Here is a 22,709-nt window from a genome sequence, read left to right as displayed (position 1 = left end):
AACGAGACCAAGGATTGAACCCATGTCCTCATGGATACTAGTTGGGTTTGTTACCTCTGAGCCACAGTGGGAACTCTGAAAGCCGCTTTTGGATCAAACCCTGGACTAAAAGGCTCCCTGGACTGACCAGGTATGGCTGATTCTCCCATCTAGAGTATACCAGTGTTTTTCAAATTACCTGTAGTCATTCAAATCCATGACACTGATCTTTGGTAAATCAGAATTAAAAAAAACAAAAAAAAAAAAACAAAAAAAAACATGTTAGAAGAATGAAATGGGATAAAAAACAAATCTGCAATTTAAGTCCCCCCCCCCTTTTTTTTTGCTTTTTAGGGCCACACTCACAGCATATGGAGGTTCCCAGGCTAGGGGTCTAATTGGAGCTGTAGTTGCCGGCCACAGCCACAGCCACAGCAATGTGGGATCTGAGCCTCGTCTGCGACCTACACCACAGCTCAGGGCAACGCTGGATCCTTAACCCACTGAGCATGGCCAGGAATCGAACCCACAAACTCATGGTTCCTAGTTGGATTGGTTTCTGCTGTGCCATGATGGGAACTCCCATATTTTTTTTTTATCAGGTTGAACAGACTTAAAATTACTCTGACAGATTTCTGTAGAAGTTTCTAAAGGCTCATGCTCAATTTCTGCACTTAGATCATTAACAGCCAGCTTATGGCCCAGTGCTGGACCATGGCCCATATTTTAAGGAACACTGCTCTAGACTTAAATACAGATGAAAGATTTTTTTTCTCATGTTAGTGTCCCTTCCTGTCTCTTCATTTTCCTGTACTTGCTTGTCTTCCTAGTATACCATTTTCCTCTTCTCTTAAGATGAATTGGAAATAATCATTCTGAAAAATGTTAAAGTAGGGAACACAGCAAAAGTACAAAGATGCATGTCTCTCTCTGAGTTTTCTACTAAAACAAATTTGCAAAATCGAATGTGGCATTCACACACACATATACCTTCATATGCGGTCTGTTAGGTTTTGAGACTCCAGGCCAGTGTCTCTTGAAGTGTGGTCTAAGGACCACCTGTGTCAGAATTAGCATGGGTAATTGTTTAAAAATGCAGACTCCTAAGATCCATCTTACATTCACTGAATCAGAATTTCTGTGGTTTTCTCTGTGCAGTCTGAATTTTAGACATGAGTCTCTGCAGATGATTCTAATACACAATAGAATTTGAGTCTTACTCTTTGAGGGTTTGGGAATTGGTGTGATTACTCGATTCTCCATCATACACTGTGGTGTATTTTATAAATGCTAATTCTATAATGTCTGCAAATGGGAGTATATTGGAGTCTCTCCGTGCTTTCAGTATAGGATCGCCAAGATATTATTGGGTTCGTTGCTATCTCAGACGTATGCAGAGCCTTATTGGAAAAAGGCATGTTCTCATTTTATAGACAGAAACAAAGAACACACATATGCAAATAAAATAATTTTATATCCTTCTTTCTTGTAATGATTTTACAGCCTTCTCCTTTTATTTTCAAAGTGTTACATGCTAAAATCTATTCTTAAATTCACCGTGGTTTATAGTAATATAATTTTATTTGGAATAAAAAAATAGCAGAACCCATCAACTATTCAATTTAACAGTTGTTATGAATTGAATGAGGTATGTGGGATTGTCTATAAACTACCTTAATATTTCATTTAAAAATACTTATTTTTGCATTAATCTGGGGTTAATACAAAATTTGTTGATAAGGAAAAATATTACAGTCTTAGGTGTTAATGCCAGGCTCACCCATATGGAAAAATAATATATCCTTAGAGCTTCTAGATATGTTCCAGTCAAATAAAGGAGACACCACTAGAGCTAGATCTTTAGTTTGGTAGTGGAAATTACTGAAAGAAAAAGAACTACATTTATTCTTTTTTTATTTTTGCCATTTCTTGGGCCGCTCCTGTGGCATATGGAGGTTCCCAGGCTAGGGGTCCAATCAGAGCTGTAGCCACCGGCCTATGCCAGAGCCACAGCAATGTGGGATCTGAGCCGCGTCTGCCACCTACACCACAGCTCACGGCAACGCTGGATGCTTAACCCACTGAACAAGGGCAGGGATCAAACCCACAACCCCACGGTTCCTAGTCAGGTTCGTTAACCACTGTGCCACGACGGGAACTCCCACATTTATTCTTATTTATGTATGCCTTTCAGAGTCTTTGGTACATTCACCCTGCTTGCATGTATTTGTCTGTTAGTAATAGAAAAGTGAAGGTCATTTGATTCTTGTTTACGAAGGCAGTGGATCACAATCCTGCCATTTTGGCTTGAATGACATTGATAAAGGGATTTCCTTATTCACTTATGATGAGAAAGTTCTTTGGGGACTTTACTGTCTTTTTAAACATAATGATCATTTCCTAGGTAAAACTGAACATTAAGAAATTAAGTAAGGAGGTTGGGATTAAATATACACACCACTATATATAAAATAGATAACCGACAGGGACTAGCTGTATAGCACAGGGAACTATTCTTTTTTTTTTTTTTTGTCTTTTGTCTTTTTGTCTTTTGTTGTTGTTGTTGTTGCTATTTCTTGGGCCGCTCCCGCGGCACATGGAGGTTCCCAGGCTAGGGGTTGAATCAGAGCTGTAGCCACCGGCCTACACCAGAGCCACAGCAACGCGTTTGTTTTTTTTTTTTTTTTTTTTGGGGAACTATTCTTGATGTCTTGTAATAACCTATAATGGAAGAGAATGTAAAAAAAGAATGTATGTATATATGTATAATTAAATCACTTTCCTGTGCACCTGAAATAAATTCAACATTGTGAATCAACTATATATATATATATATATATATATATATATATATATATATATATATATATATATATATATTTTGCGTTTTAGGGCTGCACCTTCGGCATATGGAGGTTCCCAGGCTAGGGGTCGAATCAAAGCTGTAGCTGCCAGCCTACACCACAGCCACAGCAACGTGGGAGCTGAGCCTTGTCTGCGACCTACACCACAGCTCAGGGCAACACCAGATTCTTAACCCACTGAGCAAGCCCAGGGATCAAACCTGCAACCTCATGGTTCCTAGTCGGATTTGTTTCCACTGAGCCACGATAGGAACTCCTAAATTTTTTTTTTTTTTTTAAACTGCAAGAATGCGTACATTTACTGAACAAAAATGCTGCTGCTGAGAAATTGTGCAGGCCACTGGAAAACCTTCCCCTGCACCTTTCAGCCATGCCACGTGTGCCTTTGACCAAGTTGGTGGGCCTCTGCAGCTCTTGCCTCATTTTTGGGATACTGTCGCTTCTCAGGACTGCTGGCAGAACTCTGTCGGTTCCAGATTCTAAAATCTGGGAGCGCAGTTCTTTGCATTGGTGAGTGGTAGTTAGCTATTGCTGGGGGATTTGTATAGCAGTGGGAAATGTGTGGATAAGCTTTAACATGCAAACCCCAGATTTGAAATTCAGCAAGCTTCTTGCTGTGTAATCTTGTGAATTATGAAATCTATGTGAACAAGTAATTCAATCTCTCTATCCCCTATTTTTCTAATTTGTGAAATGAGGATTGTAGTGACGATTCCAGAAGGTTACCCTGAGGATTAAATGAAGGCGTGTGTATACACCCTTATAGTAGAAAGTTCTTAATGGAAAACAGATGGTAGCCATCATTATTTTTTATTGAATTTGACTGCCTACCACTTTCTACGTTAAATTAAAAAAAATGTCTCATTATATGCGTCTACTTGCGTTTAGGTTTGAGGGTCCTTCCTTTGATCTTTTAGTGAGTGTCTCATTTTTAAATGTATTTTCAAAAACCTTTCTGATTTTTGCACAAACTGATAGGCATTTCCACTGGAAGATTTTGGGAATCCGAAACCAGAGTGATGATAAAACAAGCATTTATCTGGTTGCTTTTTGGACACAATATCAGAAGAAAAAGCAGCTGAAAGAAATTGCAGCAGATAGGCAGACGCTCACTGCAATATTTAATAATGCCTTCGAGTGATGTCAGACTCAGAGGCATGCAATGTGCATAAACACGAAGGAAATTCATAATGGGCTTTTCAGGAAAAGGGTTGTTGCTTCCTGATGTGCTAACCTTGATTCTGTTTTGTGTTTTTGGCGTCAGCAGAAAGATAGCTGGAGAAGACACCATTGGATTTTTCCATTGTCAGTTTGTATTGTAATCTAAGAACTGTGTTTCACTCTTCTCTACTTTACTCTTAATAAATATTTTGTAAGCTTTGGGGAATAAGCTACTTCGGTTAAGTGATCTCTTTAATCGATGTGATGAATTCATTCCGCAGCCACAAATTGTAGTTCTACCCGCAACCATCCTTGTGGATCAATAGCTCAGAATGTTGAGGGCTGTGATAATCAATTGGGTTTTCAGAAGGCGATTTTAAGGAGATGAGGAAATGGCCAATTTCCATTCCCTATTCTCAGGCCTCCTTTTCTCTCCCTATATACCAGTGCTTAAAGTTTCTTATCAGTTCTCCTTTCCTGGCCTCTTCTTTCCTCTAGGCACACTGGCCTTCCCTCAGTCTTGGAAAGGACCCTGCTGTTTCCCACCACAGCACCTCCACACAACTCTTCTATCTGGAACGAATCTCTCTCCTCTCCCCTTCCCTCCTCCCCAGTTCCTAGTCATCCTTCAGAGCCCAGTTCACAGGCTCCCTCCCCAAGGGAGCTTTCTCTTATTCTCTGGCCTGGTCATGTCCCTAGCGGATCCATTCTTATATGACCTTCTCTTTTTCCTTTGTATCATGTGTCATAATAGTAACTAAAGAATTAATATGTGTTATTTCGTGTTTCTGTCTCTCTCTAAAATAGAAGCTCTGTAAGAAGGGGCAGGGGCAGAGTCCCCTGGTGGCTCACTGGATTAAGGATCTAGAGTTATCACTGCTGTGGCTCAGGTCATTGCTGGGGTGTGGGTTCGATCCCTGGGACAGAACTTCTGCATGTCATGGGTGTGGCCAAAAAGAAAAAAAGAAAAGAAAAAGAGAGAGAGAGCAGGGGCTATGTTTATCTTGTTCACAAATGTCTCCCAGTGCCTAGCACTGTATGACAGCATAGCAAGTGAAGATGCTAAGGTGTTAAATGGGTACAAAGTATTAATGTGCTTCCCCATTTTCTTTGTTGCTGTTTGTGTGTTTGCCTGTGTTTTCTTCATACAGGGGTGTGGTTTGGAGGAAGGAATAGCCTGTATAAATTTTGAGGTCTAACACTGTGCTCCTCTGGCTGTCTCTTCTCAACAGAGTAGTTGACTGTGATTGAAGAGGCACTGGCTGAACTACCTGTGTGTAAGAAACAGCTTCCCCATGAAAGCATGCATGTACGTGATGGCCTTGAGGCTAAGCTCCAGTGTTCCTCCAACCTCCCTGGCTCCACGCTACGTTTCTTTCTTGATCAACTTGGAAATTTAGTTCCATTTTGACAAAGGCTTGTGCTGGGAGAAAGCAGATTTCTTGTACATAGGAAACTAGCCTGTTTGTCACATGTGAATGTCAATGATACATGGGTGGATCATGTGTGTTTAGAGTTCAGCTAAAGGGATATGTCTGGAAAATGCTATAGGATTCGGAAGGCAAAGAATCCTGGTCTGGAGGCCCAGAGTAGTGGGGGCATCAGGTGGGTCCAGGTACCTGGCAGTGAGTGGAGCTAAGGGTTGCATCTTGGGCAGAGTGGGTGAGCCTCTTTTAAAGCCTGATGAAAATATATTGTCCATAACAGGAAAGTAGACAAAAGTTTAAGATTATATACTTTCTTAGACTGGGGATGAAAGCAGAGATGCTGACATTATTAAAAAGTCTGTTGTTCATAGGCTGTAACCATCTTTGATGCCAATAATAGGAAATAAATTTATCTTTTCTAGCTTATTTTTTTTCATCTCCTAAAGGTGACAAAGGCTGCTATGGACCATTGGCCATCTATTCATTAGTGAGGTCACTGGCCTTTTCACAGTGTTTCTTGAGGGAAGCAGGATATTGTGAAGAGCTTGGGCTTGGGTGTTTTCAGATCTGACTTTAATCGTGGTTGTTAGCACTTCATCTCTGTGAGCCTCAGTTTCCTCATCTGTAACATGGACCTAATAACACTATTGACCTCAGCCTTAGAGCACAGTGGCATCTATTAGAGACTATTTTTAAAGCATTTACTGTGTGTTCCTGGTGCACAGGAGGCATTCCATACATGCTTGCTGTTGTTGTCCTTTGCTAGGTCACATCCCAGCATCACAGTGATTTGTTCTAATTGCAGCTGGGTTTGCATGTCCAGAAGAAGCCTGGACAGGGCGATGGTTATTCTGGGGTGTCAAGCTTGCTGTGTTCGCTCATTCTATTCCAGAATTAGCCCAAAGTTCTCTGCCTCTTGGAGCTCCATGGCGAACCACCTCTGGGTTAAGGGAACAGTGGAGAGGAAATTGCAGCCACCAAATGTAGCCTGGAGCTTAAATCCAGTCTGCCCTACTTCACAGCAAAAGCACGTGACAATTGAGGACATCTCACTTACTTTCCTGGAAAGTTTGCTGGAAAGGGATGGTCTTGCAGCCTCTGATTGCACTCACTCATTCAATCAGCACTTAAAAATTGCAGCAACTGCCCCAGGTGGGCTAACAGCTTCATGAGGCCCCTTTCCCCTTTGAAGAACAACACATCTGAATTGGAGGCTCTCCTACTCCAGTTACTTCCTAGAATAAGACAGGAGCACCAGCTAAATTGTGATTGTATCTAATTTTGCATTAGAAGTAAGGTCTGAACATAGTTTCTGGATTTATAACCACATTTTGGAGCTTTCATTAAACCTACATGACATACAAAAAAGTTGTGCTTTTTTTTTTTCTTTTTCTTTTTCTTTTTATGGTCGTTCCTGAGGCATATGGAAGTTCCCAGGCTAGGGGTCAAATTGGAGCCATAGCTGCCAGCCTACGCCACAGCCATAGCAAAGTGGGATCCAAACTTGTGTCTGCAACCTACGCAAAAGATCACTGCAATGCCAGATCCTTAACGCACTGAGCAAGGCCAGGGGTTGAACCTGAATCCTCAGGGACTCTATGTTGGGTTCTTAACCTGATGAGCCACAGTGGGAACTCCTTTAGTCCTTTTTTTGTTTTTTGGTTTTTTTTGCCCTTTGAAATCGCAAGTCCAAAAATTCCATTCTGGATTGGCTAGGATACTGTAAGTCTATTTCAGTAATTGAAATGAAGGCTGTATCTTGTTAAAGGTAACAGTAAATTCGAGTTCCCAGATAGTGGCCGCTCTATTCTGAGTAAATCAAACAGAAAACTTCCCTCTCTGTGATAACAGTTAGCTTGTTGACATCAGCCCACTCTGCATAAGTGTGTGTGTGTGTGTGTGTGTGTGTGTGTGTGTGTGTGTGTACACGTAACTCATTCTTTGGAATTCTCCCATGGAAAAGCAAAGGAAGGAAGCTGAGGGGAGGATGGGGCGATTGCATCCTGTGCCCTTTGCAGGGGTGTGGCCGCAACTGCCTCAGCCACAGGGACACTGATATGTGATGTTTTTTCACTTAGGATGCCTGAGCAGTGATAAGTCTTGATGAAAGGCGGGAGTGGTTCTCAGCTGTTCTTAGCTGGACAGGGGCCCCTTGGTGGAGGCCTGCTTGAGTCCCAGTCAGTGCTTCATTTCTGGAACTTTGGGGGAAGAGGAAGGGCAGCAGGAGCATCTGGAGTGGCCCCCAAATGCTCTCCCAGCCGCACTAGGACTCCAGACCACAGATCCTCTTTGACTTCGGTTCTGGCCACTTCTATGAATGAGATTGCCAAGTGGGCAGGCCAGGTACATGATTTTTAAGGAGAGTGAAACATTTCTTCATGCTGCCTCCTCAATCTGATGTGAAATGATGGATTCAACCCTGGCAAAGGCAGAGAGGAACTCGCTGGGATTTTATGAGGTAAGATATTAGAAAGTTCTGTGAAATCAGTTCTACTCTCATCCAATTTCCGTGTCTGACTTTGGGATTTACAGTTCTCTCTGCCTTTCTCTTTGACAAATTCTTAATGTTGTCCTTTCCTAGTTTGGTTAGGGACAACTGCTAACAAATTCTGCAGTGCATTTATCACATTGAGTTATTTGACAGCTCAACCTAGGAGATCAGCACTGGGATTAAAGCATGCAAAAGTTTTATAAATAAACATACAGTCCCCTCACTGTGGGTTTCTAGAGTCTCACTGCTTTTAGATGAATTATTTTACTGTGTTGTTAGGGACAGGTTCTACCTACAAGAATGCTTTTGAAAATGGCATTAGATTGAGTCCAAATAGATTTCATGACAGGTGACCTGCCTCTGCAATAATAATGTTTTTTTGATGGATTTTAAAACTCTTTTCTCAGAGAATGAGGCATTAAAACAGATTTATTTGTGATGTAGCCTTTATGTGGACAGGTATTCAGAGACATTCACGTTCTAGAGACTGATGATTTAACAGCAGTCTTGCAACAAAACTTTTAACTCCACAATAAAACTGTGGGGGTTTTTGGTTGTTCTTAAAGATTTCCTGTGGCAACCACGGCAAAACTGGCTGTTTTCTATAGAACTTCTAAATCTGCTTTAATTAATTGTTTAAAAACTGGGGTGAATGTAGGACAAAATTTCAGTCCTACTATAATTTTTTAAAAGTGAGTATTTTTGAATGACAATTTTTATTTTTTGGCTATTTGCCAAAAATGGTTTTCCAGTGAGGATGAATGTTATTGTTTACTGTCATATACCCTGTAATTGGCATTTAGTGCCTGACAACTGGGGGTGCTTAACCTTTCCTATAATGCACTGGATGGACCTTTACAAAAAATTATTTGCTAGAATGCCAGGAACATCGTCATTGAAAAAATGTGATACGTCTTCAGGTTAATGAGAAGTAAGGTGATGATTTAGTAAAGATTCAGGTGAGCTGTTTAATCTCTGGAAAGGTTACCTATCTTCAGATCAAGCTGTTTTGGGAAAGGACCAACAGGGAGGAGCCATTCCTGCAAATTTATTCTTTAGGATCAGTAGGAATAACTATTCCAGGGAGATTACTCTCACATATTTTTAACAATATTTTCAGACCTAGTTTGGATGAGCTCCAACAAGTATCTGGTTCACTTCAGTCAGGTAACTGCCTTCTTTAAATGAAGTTAGTTATTTCAGTTCCTAGTCCTTATTTGTATGCGCTCATTAAGATCAAAGGAGTAATTAATTTACCCTGAGTCAAAGGATGTTTTTGTACTGAACATTATATTTTATAATGGTATTACATCTTTCAGAATCTTCAGTTATCATGTGCAATGTAAAAGGAACACCATAAAGAATCTAGAAGTTGCTTTTAAACTTTACTTAGTATTAGAAGGGATTATCTATAAGTGAGAGCCTAGTGTATGCGTGGTATTTAAAAAAAATAATTAGAGCAAAGACAAGAGGATATATAGCCCAAGCAGTGTAATTCCTGGCAACTTTTTATACACGCTGTGTCAGAAATTCCCAAGTTGAAACCCTATTCAAAGTCTTGGATTTATTGTGTAGGGAGCTGAGGGGCCTCTGCCTGAGTCATTAATTAACCCAGGCTTAAAGCTCATTGACAAAATTTTCAGCTTTGAGTCACCCTTCATCCAAGAACTGGGCAGTATTCAGACACTCGGTGTGGACGACTATGATACAGGCAATGGCATATGAACAGTTACTGTATGTATGTACAGCCTGCAGTTTTGCTGCCTGGTCATTTGGCATCTCTGTTTAAGAGAGCAGAGTCTCCAAAAACATAAGAATAAGCATGCTTTTGTTTTGATGTAAGTATATTTATGCCAAATCAGAATAAAATAATTTCTTTAAAAGAAACAAGTTTTAAAAGTTAAAACTAAGGAAAGAAGGGGAGGAATTGTGCTTTTGAATATTAAGAAATAGCTCTCTTTAAAAAGGATAAAATGGATGGAAAAGTTTTAAAATCCTACACATGTAGCTCCTAACATGTGCTGGGTTCACATCCTGTAGTCATATGCTCCTCACAGCTTTCTGAGCTAGGAGTGCTATTATTATTTTATAGAATAAAGAAATGGAATGTTTGCAGCTTTAAAACTTGCCCAAGGTCACGAATTCAGTAAATGGGTAAAATGGAATTAAAACTCAGGTCTGCTGGTTCTTGAAGTTCTAGGATCTTAGCGTCACCTGGCAGCCACAGCCTGGCAACATCATTATCAAGCAGTCTATTACTTTTCGTTGCACCTGTACTACATGATATGTACCTAAAATCAAACACTATACTTCTTTTGGTGAATATTGGTCCATGGGGACTAGCCGCCAGTGATATATTTAATATGTTGCATTCATGGTTTTTTTAAGTTACCAAGTTATGGAGAATCAGAGCTTTCTGTTTTGGCTGATTAAAGTTGAGTGTGGGAAAGTTGGACTTTCAGGAGTTGTTTGCGTGAAGAGGGGGAGGGGAAGAGCACATGGACTTAGAGGGTGAGATTGCAGGATGGTGGCAGGACTGGGAGAGAGCAGAGAGGTGGATGAGTCACCTCGCGGGGTCATTGGACTGAAGAGTCTGGAATTGGTTTGCAGCTTTTGCACTAAGGGTGGATATTTATAGCTGCCGCAGCTCTGTCTGCACAGGAAAGAGGGAGACAGGAGGAGGGTCATGTTTAGGTTATGGTTCCAGGGCTTGTTGCTGGGCCTGGGCATGAAGCATCATCATGAGCTGTCCTCTCTGTCCTTGTATAGCTTACTCTGTATGCTGCAGCCAGAATGATTGTTTTTTTAAATGCAGATCATGTCACTTCTCTGCTTTAAGTTCTCCAGTGACTTTCTGTTATCCTCAGAGTGGACTCCAGACTCTTCACTATTGACTAGATAGATGGTGTGGTGTAGTGAGGAGAAGCAGGGCCTCTGGAGCATGACAACCTGGGTTCACTTGGCTTGTACTGGTTTTCAGATTTAGGCACATTTCTTAACTTCTCTGTGCCTTAGTTTCCCCATCATTAAACACCTGATAATAATACCTCAAAGGATTGTTAGAGGTTTCAAGGAGTTAATAAATCAGAAGAATCAGAGTAAGCACTCTAGTGTTTACCTCCAAGCTGGCACTGCCTGTCTCTCTGAGCTCATCTTCTCCTACTCTGCCTAGTTGTTGTTCACTCTACATCACTTCGTTGTCCTAGGAACATGGGCCGGGGGTGGGGGCTTGTCCTATTTCAGGGTCCTTGCATTTTTTTTTTTTTTTTACTTTTTACAGCTGCACCTGTGGCATATGGTTCCCAGGCTAGGAGTCAGATTGGAGTTGCAGCTGCCTGACTGCATCACAGCCACGGCAACAGCAGATCCGAGCTGCATCTGTGATCTACACCACAGCTTGCAGCAGTGCTGGATCCTTAACTCACTGAGCAAGGCCAGGGATGGAACCACAGCCTCATGGACACTATGTCAGGTTCCTAACCCTCTGAGACACAACAGGAACTTGCAGGGTCCTTGCATTCTTGTTTGTTGCCGTTTCCCAAATCTCCTGGTGGAAAACACTCTCAGTTCATCCAAGGCCCTGTTGAAATGCTTCCCTTATCAACCTACAAAATAGTCCTCCCCGTCCACTCTCTCTCCCTCCCCATGCCCTGGCTGTCTGTCTTCAAGCCAGGTCACCGCCACCTGACATTGTGGCATATCTTCTACACTACCTGACATATACATTACTTTGTACCTGATTATTGATCGCTTTCCCCATTAGACCAAAACCTACACAAGGACAGGAACTTTCATTCTCTTATTTCTACTAGAATCCCTGACACTTAAAATATTGCCTGGCAAAGAGCGGATGCACAATAAATATCTGTTGAATTAATTTTCAATGAATTTCATTTTTCCCATCACTTCTATAATTGTTTTCTTCCTGTTTTTAGACCTTAATATGTTCCTTTTAACACTTGTTAGCCTATCATCAGCTTGCTCCAAATTATGGACCTTTAGGAAAAGGAGTTCCCGTCGTGGCGCAGTGGTTAACGAATCCGACTAGGAACCATGATGTTACGGGTTCGGTCCCTGCCCTTGCTCAGTGGCTTAACGATCCGGTGTTGCCGTGACCTGTGGTGTAGGTCACAGACGCGGCTCGGATCCTCCGTTGCTGTGGCTCTGGTGTAGGCCAGTGGCTACAGCTCCAACTGGACCCCTAGCCTGGGAACCTCCATATGCCGCGCGAGCAGCCCAAGAAATAGCAAAAAGACAAAAAAAAAAAAAAAAAAAAAAAAAAGGAAAAGATCATTTACCTACACTTTCTCGTGAAGGTTCTTTAGCAATAGGAAGTCTTGTTCAAACCTGTCAGCTTTGGTACCAGGAAGGGGTTAGAGTTATTTTAATGTCAACATTATAATATTCCTAAAAGGGCTAATATTGGATCTTGTGCCAAGGTGTTGGCCAAAATCCCATGTGCTGGTTGTACTTGACTTTTTAAAAGAGCTTCCACTTATATTCTTGTTGGAAAAGTGTAGTTGGTGGAGGAACTAAAGCCATGCAAACTATGGTGGGGAAAAGTATGTACTGATGGCAATATGTACTTCAATGAGACACTGGAAATTTTACAAAGAGCACCTAATTCCTGCTGATATTCTTTAGGTGAAATTGGCCATTCTTTTATTACAAATTGCACATTCTTTTTTCACAATGATATTTATCGTAAATTTCTATGACAGCTAAATAAAATATAGGTTGTTTGATATTAAGTAAACTTTTAGTAGTTTTTCTGTTTGAAGGATTATCAAAGAATTTGTATTTCCTATATTCTATGTAGGAAAACGTTCAGTGGGGAAACAATAAATCTTAATTTAGAAATGCTCTGGAAGTCTTTGTCAGGAAAAACTTCTTTAAGGTATTTCAAGGCCTTTACCAGAAACTGGTCATGTGATCTTAGGTAAGCTTTTTTTTTTTTTGCATTGGTGTAACAGACGGTAAGATATAAACAGATGAATTCAACTCAGCATATAGCAGTGTGGCAGTGTGATTGAATTAAATTATTTAGAAATTCTTATTATAGAGATTTAGAGCTTAAATAAATTGATTTTTTAAAATTAGTCTAATAAAGCTTACCATGGAATTTGCAACATTGTCCTTGTTTTTCTCTATTTTGATCAAGACAGATTTCTTTAAAGGGGCTTTATGCATTCCTTGGTGAGAATTTCATTTCTCTTTTGTATATTTTAACAATGTAATACTTGATTCAGTTAATGCCATATCATCATAATTAAAAGATATCAAGGCATCTTTTATTCAGCCAAATCTGAGCATCTACTGTGTGCCAGATATCATTCAAGACTCTTGAGATATTATCAGTGACCAGAATAGACAAAGGTCCTTGACCTCTTGGAGGTTACATTCTAGAGAGAAAGACAATTTTCAAAAAGTATAAGTAGATTTCTATAGTAAATTAGATGTTGATAAGTTTGTGGAAAAGAAGTTGAGCAGAGTAAGATAGTCCAGAAATGCTGGGGGCTGTCAGGGTACTTTTACACGGAGCAGTCACGGTAAATTTCATTGAGAAGAGGATTTGCAAGCAAAAAAGAAAAAAAAATTAAGGAGATAAGTGATCCATTAGGATATGTGGGGGAACGTTTCAGACAAATGGACCCTGAGGCAGAATCCTGACCAGAACTTTGAGGATATTTTAGAGGAGGAAAAGAAGTTTCCTCTCTTCTCTTAGGTTTGGCTACTGGGCCTACAAATCAGATTGAGAAAAGACAGATTAATAAGAGAAAAGACTTACAGACTTTAATAGATGATAAAATGGTAATTTTTACTTGGACAAAAGCCTTCTTGAATATGGAATGAAGACCCAAAGAAGTGGTTAAACTCAGTGGCTTATATGCGATTTTAACCAAGGGCAATAAATTGTGGAGCAGCACCTAGACAAAGAAAGGGGGGTAGGCTTCTAGGGGTAGTAAACTGGGAAGGTAAATATATGGGGGAAACTAATGGAAGGTTAGGGGTTATTTGGGAAGGTTTGTTATTCAGACTGAACTTGGTTCTTTCTCCATTGATCAGAGTGGTGATTAAGAGTCATCTTACTCTTCCTGGGATGGGAGAGGGAGACTTCTTTACAGATGGAAATTTATGTCTTGCTTTTAGATATAAGTGGCAGAGGGCAGAGAGCTGATTGTTTTCAGCTCAAAGTGGCATATTTAGGCATGGAATACTCTGATCCCCTTCAATATCAAGGAGTCCAGCTTGACCAGAGCAGAGCAAAGGGGGAGGGAGAGGGAGGAGAGGAAGATGAGGTCAAAGCTGTAATTTTCTGGGGGTGGGAAGGGGGCTGCCAGATCCTGTAGGACACTCTTAACTTCCATAAAGACTTTGACTTTTACTCTGAAACAGAGATTTGCTGAGCAAGAGGTGGGCTGTGTTTTAATATGTAAAAATTGCCTGTATTTAAAATGAATTCTTCTATAAACCTTCTCTGACCAAAGTACTTGGGAGGTATTTGCTGAAATGAGTCCAAGTGTTTCTTCTCATTCATCCTTTGGTGGTTTCTACCCTTGTCAAAATGAGTATTTAATTGAAGTTCCTGTCATGGTGCAGCAGAAATGAATCCAACTAGGAACCACGAGGTTGCAGGTGCAATCCCTGGCCTCGCTCAGTGGGTTAAGGGATGTTGCCGTGAGTTGTGGTGTAGGTTGCAGATTCAGTTCAGATCCCGAGTTGCTGTGGCTGTGGTGTAGGCTGACAGCTGTAGCCTGGGAACCTCCATATGCTTTGTGTGTGGCCCTAAAAAGGCAAAAAAAAAAAAAAAAAAAAAAAAAGTATTTAATTGACTAGTTTAGGATTAGGTATTTTATTCAGGAAGTTTCTTAGCAGAGCACTGCCTCTGCCCAGCATGTCTGGAGGTGTGAAGCTTCTGGAGACCCCTCAGAGGTGTGGTTAGCACCTGGCTACAAGTTTGATCTACTGAAGTATATAACATTCTTCCAGTTGGGCTCCACCACCCCTTGTGAGCCTCCTTGTAGAGGAGACAACAGTAACACACCTCTCTCAGACTGGGGGATGACTAGCATTGAATCAGTGTGTGTGCCCCACTCCACTCCCCGCACCAGTGCTCCCTTCTGGGCGGTGAGGCCCACGGCCTTCAGTGCAAACATCCCCAACGCCAGACCTCATTGACCTGCATCGACTCTTCTCAGCCTCTGTTCCTTTTCTGTCCTGTCATGTGCCGGTGTCTTTTTTTCCATTTCTGGCACATTATAATCAGCAAACCTCCTGGTATCTATAAGAATAATGCCATTCAGTGGTTCCAAAGGCACTCTCAGTGGCTGGCATGGTATCATCATTTCACTCTCTAAATGTGTCTCACACTCCCGCTCTTTTTTCTACCCGGAGAGAGTGTCAGTGTACTAGCACACCTAGGGCCATTGGGTTTAAAAGGAATGGCAAGTGTGTGAATTCATCAGGAAGTTTGCTAGTAAATTCTCATTAGCACGTAATAAGATTGGTGCTCCGTTTGGTACAAACAGTGGTAAAGAGTCACCCCTCCCCTGAGGTGTAGTTTAGATCTCAGCCCTCATCAAAGTTTTCCTCTTGCATTGCAGCAGAATGCTATCATTTGCCTAGCACATGCTGGTAAACTCGCAAAGTTTTAGCAGTTAAGCAGCCCCGATGAAGGTGTGTTTTTTTGCTCAGGTCTGGAATGATCATTTTGATTCAAATTATAGCTTAGGATTTCTCTCCAAATCCCAAATCCTCGATAAGGCATCTAATTTCTGAGTGTAACCAGAATAAAGCCAGGCCCCTTTATGATCCAATCTCAGGATGTACTTATATCCAATTTGTATCCAAAAAGCAATTTAAAATCAATTTCGATGTTTATGCCATTTTTTTCGAGAAAATGTAGGGAGGAATTACTTTAAAGCAAAAGTAAATTTGTAAGCATCATTTTTCATCTCTGGCACAATCTGTCACATGGCATCTTTCTCACAAAATTTCTCATCTTTTTTCAACTCCCCTGGGTTGATCAATAGACGGGTGAGGACTTTGAATACTTTTTTTGTTCCTGTTTTATCTCCAATACTGTAGGGAGGTTTTGAAAATGTTAATATGGACATAGAAACATTTCCAAATCCAAATTATATTTGGATATGTTTGATATGTCTGGTTGTGTCCCCTATATATTCTTTTATTATCTTAAAAAGCCTATTCCTGGGCCATTTTCTGGAATCCAAAAATCATGTATGAAAAAAAATTAATCTTTAAAAGGTTATTTTCACACTGAGCTCTGTGTATGAAATATCATGGGGAAGGAAGTGTTTGACACATTAAAGACTTTATGCCTGTGTTACTTTAGTTTTTTGTGGCATTTAAAAAAGAACTCATTTATTGTAGGTTAATATAATTCCTATTGCAGGTTAATATAATTAGAATTATAATTAAAGAAGAAAAGGATAATGTCATGGGACCCAGGCAGCAACAGTAACTTTTGGTATTGAATTCAGCTCTAAATATGCCACTTGTTTATTACTTCTGATGACCATTCATGGAACCCCAAAATGAACCCTGAGAGATAAAACAGTATGTCTACGGAGTAGCGAAGCCAAGGAATGGATAGGACACCTTAATGACCAGCTTAAACATGTATATCTCCCAAAGGCTATTCCGTAGGCATCTGCCAGCTTGGTAGATTCAGAGCCCTATTCATTATATACAGTCACAGGGAATGCTAATCTTTGCTCCTCGGTTCTCCTTCAACCCTTTAAGAGGTATGCACACCTCTCTCACAGCACGTCTTACACACTGCCTTGTATCTTATGTGCCAGTCTTCTATTTCACTGCCGATTGTGTACGGCAGGAAAAGGAGTAGGCAGTCAACAAATGCCATTCAAATGAAGGAAGGAAGGAAGGCAAGAAGGAAGGAACAAGCTAACAAACAAGAGGGACAGTTGTCAAAGAGAGGTACACGGTCCACACCGTTGCTGTGATTGCTCAGTTTCCTTGGAAATTACCACGGAACAGAATTTTTCCATGTATGGTGTTTGTAGTACCCATATCAGAATCAGATTGGGGTGCTTGTTAAAATGCAGATGCCTGGAGTTCCTGCTGTGGCACAGTGGGTTAAGGATCCAGCATTGCGGCAGCTGTGATGTAGGTTGCAGCTGTGACTCGGATTGATCCCTTACCCAGGAACTTCCATATGCTGCAAGTGTGGCCAAAAAAAACAAAAAAAAAAAGGAAAAAAGAAAGAAAAAATTCAAATTCCTACCTCCTTACCCAAACCTACCAAATCAAAACCAAAAGCCCCCAGGATATTCACTGTAGGCAATGGAGTTGGGCAGTCATTGCCCTGGAGGATCAGTTAGCTAAAGGGGAAGGTGACCTACTGAAGGTGCAGATGTTGGTAAATCTGCTTTTATGGAGATTTTGTTTAAGGCCCCCAAGGTAAAAATCATGTGGTTCTCACTAAGGAAAGGGGATTAGTTCTCACCTAATTAACCAGATCTGAGGAAATTCTCTGAGCCACTATACTCTATACAGTATATAAGTTATATAGATGAGAGTTAATTCTGTGTGGTGTAATTTTATATCCCTACTCCTTAATTCCTGGGTCCAAATACTTTGTTTCTTCCTTGGAGAAGCATACTTAAAGAAGCAATGCCAGTATTAATAACAGAATTAACTGGAATAGCCCCAAAGAGTACAGTTGAACAACATGGGTTTGAAATGCTCAGGTACACTTAAATTTGGATTTTTTTTCAGTAGTACGTACTAGAGTATTCAGTGATCCATGGTTGGTTGAATCTGCAGATGTGAAACCACCTGCGGATGTGAAACCACCTGCAGATAAGGAGGAACAAAATCATATATACAGATGGCTGCCTGTAAGTCATACATGGATTTTTGACTGCAGAGAGGGGCAATGCCTTTGTTCAAGGGTCAGCTGTAATTTTAAAAAACACTAAATGAAATCATTTTGGAAAAGTGTTATGGATTGCTAAAATAAGGCAAGAGTAAAGATTTTCAAAAGTTTTCTTGATCACATTCCCACAATATTCACAAATAGATAGGTGTGAAAATTATATTAGAAGGATGTTAGGGCTTTTTTGGTGTGTGTGTTGCTTTTCTATTTAGAGAAAATGTACTGCCAACCAGATTAGTAAGAGAACAAAGCATATATGAGACATGAGTGAACAAGCTTTATATAAATGCTACCACACAAAAATGAGATTTAGAAAAGGTATTTAGGTACATGAATTAAACATCTCCAGTGTTTCTTTTGTAATTATATTCCAGCTAGAAAGTTACCTAACTATCTAGAATATACACACCTATACTACAAACTATTGTAAATGGGAAACAGACACTTCAATCCTAGTAGGAAGGGAAGTAAGAATGGGGATGGGAGAGGGGGCAAGAGAGGCAATGGTCAAAGAGCAAAAGCAGGGAAACATGCCTCATGGAAGCTGACATGTTTCTAGGTTGAGAGGAAGAAGCTAAAGGTCACGGTGAGAGAGGGTGATGACGGAAGGGACTGAGTCAAGGGCACCACCATAATGGGGGATAGAACCAGGGGCAAGAAGGTAAGAACTAGGTATGGATACAGAAAGATGGCAGTAGGGAGATGGAGAAACCAGGAGATGGGCCTGATGCCCTCCATGTTTTAGATGCCTTAGGATGGCACGGCACCCTGCCCCAAGTCAGAGGGTGGAAATTAGGGGATGTGAGGACTGTGGACAGATTCGAATAGTTCCTAAGAGAAATGGAAAAGGGAAGTGACCGAGTATAAATGAAACAATTGATAATTGGCTTTAAAGACCAATGACATTTCTTTGATCTGTCAGAACCTTTATTCACTTAAAGGAAGAAATAGGTTTATGTCTACATTATACCTATGGAGAATTTAGAACTTTTCCTTTGGTGTACTATTTTATACTTGGCTATTTTTCCCATGGGGGAGGGCGTTTAAAAAAAGCCCAATCACCTAATATAGATTTTTTTAAATTGTTATTTCCCCAATACAATTTTTTTTTCTGCTGTACAGCATGGTGGCCCAGTTACACACGGATGTATACATTCTCTCTTCTCACATTATCATGCTCCATCATAAGTGACTAGATGTAGTTCCCAGTGCTACACAGCAGGATCTCATTGCTAATATATGGCACAAATGAACCTTTCCACAGAAAAGAAAATCGTGAACTTGGAGAACAGACTTGTGGTTCCCAAGGGGGAAGGGGAGGGAGTGGGGTGAATTGGGAGCTTGGGGTTAATAGATGCAAACTATTGCCTTTGAAATGGATTAGTAATATAGATGTTAAATGAGGGTAAAGAAAAACAACTTATACAATCTGGTAACAGTATTCTGTCCTCAGATATCCATGAAAATTGATCTGAGCAGAGAAATGCTGTCACTGAGAAGGTATTCTTGGGTTAGACTAGAATGCACTGCAACCTCAATGAAGGTGTTAACCTACTTAAAGAAGAAAATTTTAGTCCGAGGGGCCAGTTAAACAGAGTAGGGACAAGTCATTGCAGACATTCTTTAGTATGGCACCACCCTGGCTGGCCAGAGCTCTGCCAGCTCACATTGGTAGGATGGTGCAGTGGTGGAGGTTGTGATGGCCATAGCAAAATGATTTGAACTCTGTGGGCTTCCTCTGGTTTATTTCTAGGGATTTTATGTTTTCAGTTAGAGTAGCTGCCACTCAATGGCAGGAGTACCAGTATCTGTCAGGGAGGGTGAATTACCAGAAACATAATCTCATCAGAGAAAAATTTCCACTTAGAATCACCAGAATATTAATCAACTTGGGTAACTTCTATATGACAGATGCAATGCTTGGTGGGGAATGAGACTTTCCCCATGAAAGTTTACAAGATTATTTCTTGCTGTGTGGCATCTGGACTTTTTTGTTTTGTTTCTTTTTTCTTTCTTTCTTTCTTTTTTTTTTTTTTTTTTTAAATCAGAACAGACACATTTAGCTTCTGCTCTGGGTCTGCTCATCCAATTCAGACTCATTTCTCATCCTATATGGGACATTCGAGTTCCATATCAACATTTTGCTCCAAGGGGCTAGCCTTTATTTCCTTAAATATCAAAAATTTAACCAAATGGAGTTGTCTACATTGCCTATGAACTAGTGAAGGGAAAGTCAGAGATATATGTTTTTTCCCAGCCCACATGAGCTGGTAGGTGACTTGAACACTTAACTGTATGTCTCTTTCTTGGTAAAGGGTCTGGGGAGGAAGCATCCATCCCTTGTTCTCCCTTATTTCTGACTTCTTGGACCAAGGGAGGATATTTGTGCAGTGCTGTATTTCAATCTTGAAGTGAAAGTGACTGCTAAACAAAAAGTTATTAGAGGCCCCTCTTGGAACAGGAGATACTGGCACTGGTTCTTTGTCAAGCTTCTCCTCCAAGAAACACGTAAGGGGTTGTGCCAAGCCTCAGGCATCTCTTGTGTGTGGAGCTCAGTCCTCCTACAGTAATTCTCCCATTCCTTTACCACCCACCACCCGCTCCCATTTCTATTTCTACTCCTCGGGGCTCCATCTTCCCAAGGTGGTTATGTCAGAATGTACTTGGATTGGCTTAACTGATGGCTTGGGTAGAAGACACCAGAAGCGAAAATGCTCTTACAATGAGGTCACACCTTCATAAGTACAATTTTATTACTGTTGCTTTCTCTCATTTTGATCCTAACGCGTGCTCCTTAAAACAAAATCTGATGCTGCTTCATCTTTCTTGAGGCCTCAGTAAGAAACTAACATAACTGTATTTTCAGAGTTTCCAATGTGCATAGCCATGGGTGTGGTTTTTTTTTTGTATTTTATTTTATTTTATTTAAAATGTTTATCAAAGTATAGTTGATTTACACTGTTCCTTCAATTTCTGCTGTGCAGCAGTGACCCAGCCATACATATTTATACATTTTTTTCATACTATCTTCCATCATGTTCTAACCCAAGAGATTGGACATAGTTACCTGTGGTATACAGTAGGACCTTGTTGCTTATCCATTCCAAATGTAATAGTTTGCATCTACCAACTCCAACCTCCCCATCCACCCCATTACCTCCCTCCCCCCTCCCCCCTTGGCAACCACAAGTCTGATCTCCATGTTCATGATCTATTTTTGTTTTATAGATAGGATCATTTGTGCCATATTTTAGATTCCACATGTAAGTGATACCATATGCTATTTGTCTTTCTCTTTCTGACTTATTTCACTTAGTATGAGAATCTCTGGTTGCGCTCATGTTGCTGCAAATGACATTATTTTCCCTTTATGGCTGAGAAGTATTCCATGGTATATATTTGCCACATCTTCTTTATCCATTCACCTGTCAGTTAACATTTCTTGTTTCTATATCTTAGCTATTGTGAATAGCACTGCAGTGAACATAGCCATGCTTTTGAAAAAAGCATTTTCAAGAGCTGGATACCTTCTACTCCTATGCCTTTTCCTGCAGGCTCCATCTTTCTATGCCTTCCAAGTGACCAAAAGCTAATATAATACATTTATTTGTGAAAACATGAGAGTCACTATCTAAGCAGCTCCGCTCATTAAAATATGTTCTAGGAAGTAAGACACTACCTTTGTTGTCTAACTTGGAGCAATGATGCCCTCTCAGAGATTCTGGGTCAAGTTAAGCCTGATGCTTCTAAATCACTGAGTGATTTTTAGGATGGTAGGTGTTGGTATTAGGAATTGTGTTCAGCTGCAAGTAACAAAATCCAGCCACAGGGGTTTAAGTAAATAGAAATTTATTTTTTACTTGGGTAGTGAGAAGTCTGAAGGTCATTCAGGGCTTGAAGAATCATCATAGATGCTTCCAGCTTCTTTCTCGGCCATCCTTAGCATGTGGCTCTCATCTAAGGAGAGGGGAGGGGGCAGAACAGAAGCATTACTGAGTCTGTCCTTTTATCAATCAGAAAAATGATGGCTTTCCAAGAAGCCCCAGCCAATAGAATTTCTCCTACATCTCACTGGCTGCATGCCACACTTAGCTGCAGGGGATTCTGGGGAGGTGAGTAGTTTTAACTGGGGACATTGTTACCTTGGACAAAATTGGGGTTCAGTTAACAAGGAAGAAGTTCAGGGGACAGGCATTGAGCAGGATCTGCCCCGAGGAGCCGTGCGACATCTTTCAAATCCAGTTTTAGGTGCTTGCCTGGGTATCGTAACCAGCATCGTAGTTATGTTTCTGAGATGAAATGGAGTGGTGTGCCTTGTGTTGTTTGACTTCCAAGAGGGGGGGACCTGCTGCGTGGGATGTGCCTTTCCATTCTTACAACAATGGTGGCTGCTTCTTGGCCGTTCTCACAATAGAGAATCCTTGACTTACACTGTGCTGATTACAGATAGTGTGAAAGGACCTTTCCTCCCAGAGTTTTGGCTTCTCAGTGTGATGAAACCAGTGGCCCCAAGGATAACCACAGACAGAAATCCCTCGGGGCTGGGTTATCTGACCCCTCACCGGACCTACTTTCTATTTCTTTTATGCTCCTAAGAAGTGAGGTTTTTCTTCTCAGGACTATTCCCTTGGGCTGGTGACCTTTTCTCCATCTTTCCTGTTTAAGACTGTATCTCTTACTTCACTCTCCTTAATTCCAGCTCTCAGTCAAAGTGTACCCATAATCTCTCCTCTTGGGACATGGATTATGGGGAAGCAAATGAGGTACAGTACAGCAATGTCACTGTACACATTTTAATGTACCTATAAAACTCTTAATGGTCTTTTTTCATGTTTTTAGTTTCATTTCCTACTGCAGGGCCTTAG

General features: G+C 40.7%; 1 protein-coding gene and 1 long non-coding RNA gene across 13 annotated transcripts in view; one reads left to right on the top strand and one right to left on the bottom strand.

Moving 5' to 3' along the window:
* Positions 1 to 22,709, top strand: part of HECW2 (HECT, C2 and WW domain containing E3 ubiquitin protein ligase 2) — a 448,428-nt gene that overhangs the window by 267,113 nt on the left and 158,606 nt on the right. Inside the window, exon 1 of one of the 12 annotated variants that reach the window (XM_021074546.2) lies at positions 7,496 to 7,889. The exons of the other annotated variants lie outside the window; for them this stretch is intronic. The gene's annotated coding sequence lies outside the window, so the exon portion shown is untranslated. Of the gene's footprint in view, positions 1 to 7,495; positions 7,890 to 22,709 lie in introns of those variants that run through there. 12 annotated transcript variants of the gene reach the window in all.
* Positions 1,881 to 4,980, bottom strand: LOC146396062 (uncharacterized). The gene is made up of 2 exons (XR_014830014.1): positions 2,678 to 4,980; positions 1,881 to 2,489 (listed from the first exon to the last, which is right to left on the bottom strand). It is a non-coding gene; the product is annotated as an uncharacterized LOC146396062 (long non-coding RNA).

This window comes from Sus scrofa, chromosome 15 (genome assembly GCF_054392235.1).
Source record: "Sus scrofa isolate SSC_HxYL_T2T_F1_AM1 chromosome 15, Sscrofa_HxYL_maternal_Yorkshire_Landrace_v2.0, whole genome shotgun sequence".
Lineage (NCBI taxonomy): Eukaryota > Metazoa > Chordata > Mammalia > Artiodactyla > Suidae > Sus > Sus scrofa.
This window is presented reverse-complemented; position numbering and strand designations above follow the sequence as displayed.